Consider the following 6,162-nt stretch of genomic DNA (forward strand, 5'->3'; position numbering starts at 1 on the left):
TCTGGGATACCTTTATTATCAAAAAGAGCCGCCAATGTTTATTATTGCACATATAATTTGTTGTCACAAACAGTTCAAAAGCATGCAATTAATTTTACATTAACAGAACAGCAAGCCAGTCAGAGAACAGAGAGCAACAAGGATGCCACAAGCCCAAGGCTTTGCTCCTGGTCCACTGGGAATGCTTTCAAATCACAGAGCATCAGAGGGAAGTAGCGCTGGAGGCAAAAGCAGAAATGAGAATAAACTTAAAAGTTAAGCAGAGCACAACCATGCTTATGTGTATTATTACTGTGTCTTATGGGAGCACTGTTATCACAAGCCTATAATGACATCATGATAAAGCCACAGGCAAACACGTCATATTTTTGCCAGTGATCTCCAGTCTCTGGAATATTTTGACTGCAGGGAAAAAGCAAAGTAGATCGCCCATCTTCCACAGCTATCAAGAACTGACCTTCTCTGAATTTCCTTCGAAGAGTCTACAGTCCAGCAATAAACATGTTTTGTGCAATATATGTATCTTTAGCTGAGGAAAATCAGAGTCCTCACTGTAAGAGGTGAAGTGGAGGACTAAGGCAGGGAGTACAGACATACGGTTAAGCCCAGGATACAGCCACAACATAACTAACACAATTGCCAAACTGCAAACAACTTAATGCCTTGAGAACACGGGATTTGAGAAGCCAGGTCATATCCTGTTTAGCAAATCTGCACCTTGCAACTCTACTAGTGTGTTTTAATGCAGTTTGTCTCTTTCCTTAAACAGGGAAATTACTGTTACTGAAAAGCCTAAGAAAAGACATCTCCATCATGACCAAGAGCAGCACAGATATACAATTAAAATAAGCTTCCACTCACTGGAGCTTTTTGTTTCAGAGGAATAACCTTTTAACTGAATCAAACCTATGTATTTGTTGTAGATAACAGGTTATTTCATCTATGATGCACCACTATTGCAAAAGCAGGTTGTGCAGTTCATGTAGTAACACCTAGCACCAACTTTTCCCCCCACCTCTGGGAAGTCTACATCTGTGTTGGATAGTTAGATAGCTATTTAAATATTTACTAAAGGAAATGTATTATATGACAAATGTTTATAGAATGCATGGTATGCTTTTCAAAAGCAGTACACTAAAAATGTGGAATATGGGAATACAGTTTATACTAGGTGCATGAGTTTTATTTTTTGAAATATTCTTAACACAAAGTATGACTTTTTAAAACATTTGACAAACAGAAGTTTGTGTCAAAACCACATTTGGAATTGAAAGCTCCTGTGGGACAGAGCATCCATCACTAAGAAGTTATTAAATCCATCTTACCTAGGGTGTATAACCATATAAATTTTGAGATTTATCTTCTTATTTTTCAAATGATAAGAGTATTTTAAATTCTTTGTATTTTTATGTGCTCTGTTAAGTTTGTAATTAGGCATTCAAAGTCAGCTTCAATCAGAGTGGCTATTTGGAAAAGGGTTCCAGATCTCTCTTAGGATCAACTTTCCTTAAATTTAAAGGAAAAGCTTTGCAGAGATAAGAGAGTAAGAACGATTTTTGGAGTAAGGGCCTGCCCTGAATGTGTATAGGAAATAATTTGTATACATATACACAGACCAAATTAACCATCAATGAAACTACACCTTTCTACAGACCATTATCAGCTGGACAGCTTGAAGATCTCAGATTCTGACACAAAATATACCCTGGCACCATGGCCAAGCAGAGCTGGCTGAAATTCATGCAGAAAAGGAAAATTTTACTCCTAGCTCCACTGCGCTGCTTCCACTGAGGCAGCTTAATTCCTATCCCCCCCAAAAATGAACAAGTCCACTGTGTCACACTTACGGGGTTATAGGAAAGGAAACACATCTTTGCCTCCCCCACCCAGCCATATCTTACTGCTTTAAAAACACTCTATGGCATAAATCAATGATTCACCCGAGACTTCTGCTGTGGGCACCCCTGTCTCCTTGTTTGTATATTTGCAAAACATGGAGACCTGCAATGGCAAAGCCTTGAAATGGCTTTTCCACGATCACTGAAAAAATACCCTGCACTATTCTGCCACCCTGTCAACTCTTAGTAGCAAACCATCAGCTAAATAATTTTCAAACCTGTTGGCAAGTCTAGGATTTCATCAGCAACATACCACATGACATCAAAACTGATATTTGCAATACAGATCTGAATCACAAATGAATAGACTATTTCTTCCAACAGATGTGCATTCATAAAATGACTGACGCTTGAAAGTGCAGTAAAGATCTTGGGTCCTAAAGATTCTCCAATAGTTGCTGCTGTCAAAAAATAATGGACAGACAGAAGCGCAAGGCTTACCCTCTCTCCCAAAATCATCTACAACATACAATAAATTTACCTGCCACAGAATACACAAAAGATGGAAGAGGAAAAGGAAGGGTGAAGAAGGAAGAGACATCCTTCAGAATTTACAAAACAAACTGTGGCTGAGAGGAAGTAGAAAAGCAGGTCAACAGATGACCACACTCAGAGAACATGGAATTAACAAAAAGCATTTGAATACTTTAGTAGCTGAAAAAGATTAGAGAAAACCCGGACAAAAATGGTGTGCATCCAAAACCAAAAGTGTATTTATCACTTTGCTGTAGAGATAATTTCCAGCTACTTCTGTTTCTCTGTCTCCCTTTGCGTATGTACTCCCTCTGTTGCCTAGCTTAATGCTTAACTAAATCAATGTTGAGTGGTTTCCCTGCGTCATACTGTCCTTGTTTACTGATCACTGTTCAATAGCTCTTAATGGACAGAATGCATACAATATATTTACCAATCTCTTTTCTAGAATGCACTGTACAAAAACTGGGGAGATTTGAACTGGAAGAATTGTACTTCCACACTGGAAGTGAGGTAAGTGCCTCACTATTTCTGTCCAGATAACATGGCTTGAGGGGAGACTACCCAATTTAATATGCTGCATTGAGCAACTAGATGTTTTACCACTAGTATTTTCAAAGTTGCAAAGCATTCATAAGAGGAAGATACCAAGAAGATACCATTTTTTTCTGTAAAATTTACAGAAATGGCTGAGTCATTGACTGTAACTTCTAGATGCTTAATTAGAAACACTTCCAGAAAGCACTAAGTGCCAAACTTATGAAACACCAGTCTGCGCTCAGGTGTCTGAAATTTAATGCCCCAGTGTTAAAGCATTGTAGATCATGCTGAAAAACCTCTGCCCCTTTCTTTCCAAATCTACATCTGCATCTATTGAGTTGTCATTGCTGTACACGCATGTGAACATTACAATTAATGGCATAGTCTGTACCCAAATTCACATTTTCTTTGCACCAAAACATTTCCTGGACCTTTGCCTTCATTTGTTTTTAAAGCACAAGTCCACTTTGATTCTGATAAAAAGACAGTTAAGTCTGACTATTACTATGCACCACCCATGCTTGCTATAGAGGAACTCAAATCCCAAACTTGCTGCCTCTGAAGAAAATCTTACAACCTCTTTTAAGACCTCCCACAGAAATCAGGAAAGAATTAATGGGCTGATGAGTTCCTAATACGTCCCACCCTATGGCACCTGAAGGAAGTAGGTGTTAGACTGGCAGAGAAGATCTTGACAGGGTGAGTATCACCTTAATGGTGACAAACTGAGAGGCCTGGAGCCAACAGAGACTGTTCCCTATTAAAATCCCCCTTTGCTGAAGAAAGTCTGGCAGAAAATGAGTGATTTTTCCGGCTGCCAGTGACTTAGGGGTCCCTGATCTCAGGTGGAATGGAAGTATTTGCTTTTTTTTTTTTTTTTTTTTTTTTTTTTTTGACTTCTATTTACCATTGGAGGGGTGAGGAGTCAGCAGAGTGCTGGGCCCAGAAAGGGTAAAGGAGTTTATATTCCTGTATGTTTGTTTTGGACTTCAGGGGCCATATAGAGAGTGGAACTTTTCATGCAAAGCAGCTGGCAGAAGATGATCACTCTGACTTGAAGGTGTTGGAGGGTATATGGATCAGATGAAGATCCACAGGGAAACAGTGTCAGAGTTCCTACAGCATTTGCTACTCCTACAGGGGATGTTCTAGGGGCATTATGGCCACATTGGTCAACAACAAACACTCCTCAATATTGCAGACAGTATCTACAACTAATCTTGAACAGCAAATTCAACAGTTCAGTCTGTGACTGTTGAACTACAGCGACAGTAAAGCCCATGCCCAATTCCTCACAGATAGATACAAGTACAGCAGGTTGTAGGACAGAGAGCTACTCTTGCTTCATGAGATGTTTTGCAAATACTCAGAGGACACAGCATTAACAATATTAATTGAAAGAGCTCTGTAGTTGAAACAGATTTACTGAAAAAAGGCAAACAAAAACAAAAAAACAAGGAACTAATACATAGGAAATGCAAACTTAAACATCCTAATTAGGCAGGTATTACATGTAAATAGATTGGGGTAAATATTTTCTGAAAAACAGAGTTTGGTTATCCCAAATAAAGTCTGACAATTTATTTTATTTTGGCTTAAGCAAATAAGAAGTTACACAAACAAACTGAAGAGAGAAGGGACTATGTTTTCTGGGAAATTTGCCAACACAAGATTTGGATTCAAGTCCATCCTCTTCCACAAGGATCTGAACTCACTCCCTGGGATACGCCCTTATCTTTTCTATACAGGTATAGCCCTGAGGTGGGTTGCTCTCAAACTGTTCCTGGAGCCGTTTCACCTTTCATGAATATCTGTCAAAGTTCTAATCCTTGTGCAAATAAATCTTTTGTATTTGTATGTTGACAATGTGAAACGGGAATGATAGCGCTCTGTTCCACATGACCATACTCTGCATTTTGTTGTGTATAGCATTATTGTAGCATGTGATAGAAGGATCCACATCCCTATAAACAATATTTTTTAAGAGACATTGTAAAAAGAAACAATCTCATAGCACCACGATCTAAAATAAAAATTTTAATCCCCCATACTAAGCTTCTTGGTACAAGAGAATGTAGACCAGGACACACAACGGTGCTTTGCTGTTCAGAGTCATGAAGTATCAGCAATGCTTTCTCAGTAACTCCCCAACAGCATCATTCCAGAGATGTTCGCCTTCTCCCCAATTACGCTCAGGAAAACATCATTCTCCTGACTACTTAGAGTCAGTATACTTGAAAGATTTGTGTTAACAGACAACACTCAGCAGAGACTGAAATGTAACACAAAAGCATACAGATGGGGCATAACACAGATCATACTTTAAGAAAATTCTCCAAGTCTTCAGTCTATGCCTCTTCTTTCATCAGCCAGTTGTACAGTTCGCATCTCTTCAGATTCCTTTAGAATTAAAGAAAGAGGCACTGAAATATGTGCCTAATTCAAAGCTGGTTCTTTTTTATTAACATCAAAAGGCTTTGGATCAGGCCCTACTAGAAAAAAAAAAAGACTCTCCACAAGACTATCGTGCATTTGTTATTAGATATACAATAGGTCTTCTGTGATTCCTCTCCTTGATGCACTTATCATTATACATATGTTAGGAGATAACATGTCATTAAAGAGTCATAAATGTCAGTCAGAAAGTCATACTGAAGCCAAAGGTAGGTTTTTTTTTGGCCTGTCAAGTAGCAGTTCTGATAAGGGATCACCTGCCCAAGAACTGTGCATTCCTATCTCACCACTAACATTTTTTTCCAAATACACAGATGCCTTGCCACAAATTATTGTGGTTGAAAGGGTTTGAGTTGCAGTGGAGAGAGGGGAAGAGGGAGTTGTTATTTTAAAACCATTTAAAATTTCTTCTGCCTGCTTCTACATTTGAAAATTGCTTATGCCTGGAGGTTAGAGAATGGCTATTCCTAAGCATCTGTTTTCTGACTTCATCTCCACCCCCGCCACCCAAAATCATGTTTTTATGGGCTTCAGAGCAGTTATGAATTGCTAATTTACAACTGCAAAATACACGTTTCAGATGACATAGCTCTGGTCTTCACAGTAATTCAAGGCCCTACCTGTAAAAGGGTAAAATTTCCCTTACAACCAACTAAAAAGGCAATACAATGTGATACCAGACATATGTAGTATACCCAGTAGAGAAAGAAAACTGTAATAAAAATATCCAAAGAGGAAAACAGAGTCTTTCTAACATCACCTCCCAAATGGTTGTTCAGTAACATTTTTTTTAATG

Source organism: Cygnus atratus, chromosome 1, assembly GCF_013377495.2.
Source record: "Cygnus atratus isolate AKBS03 ecotype Queensland, Australia chromosome 1, CAtr_DNAZoo_HiC_assembly, whole genome shotgun sequence".
NCBI classification, from domain to species: domain Eukaryota; kingdom Metazoa; phylum Chordata; class Aves; order Anseriformes; family Anatidae; genus Cygnus; species Cygnus atratus.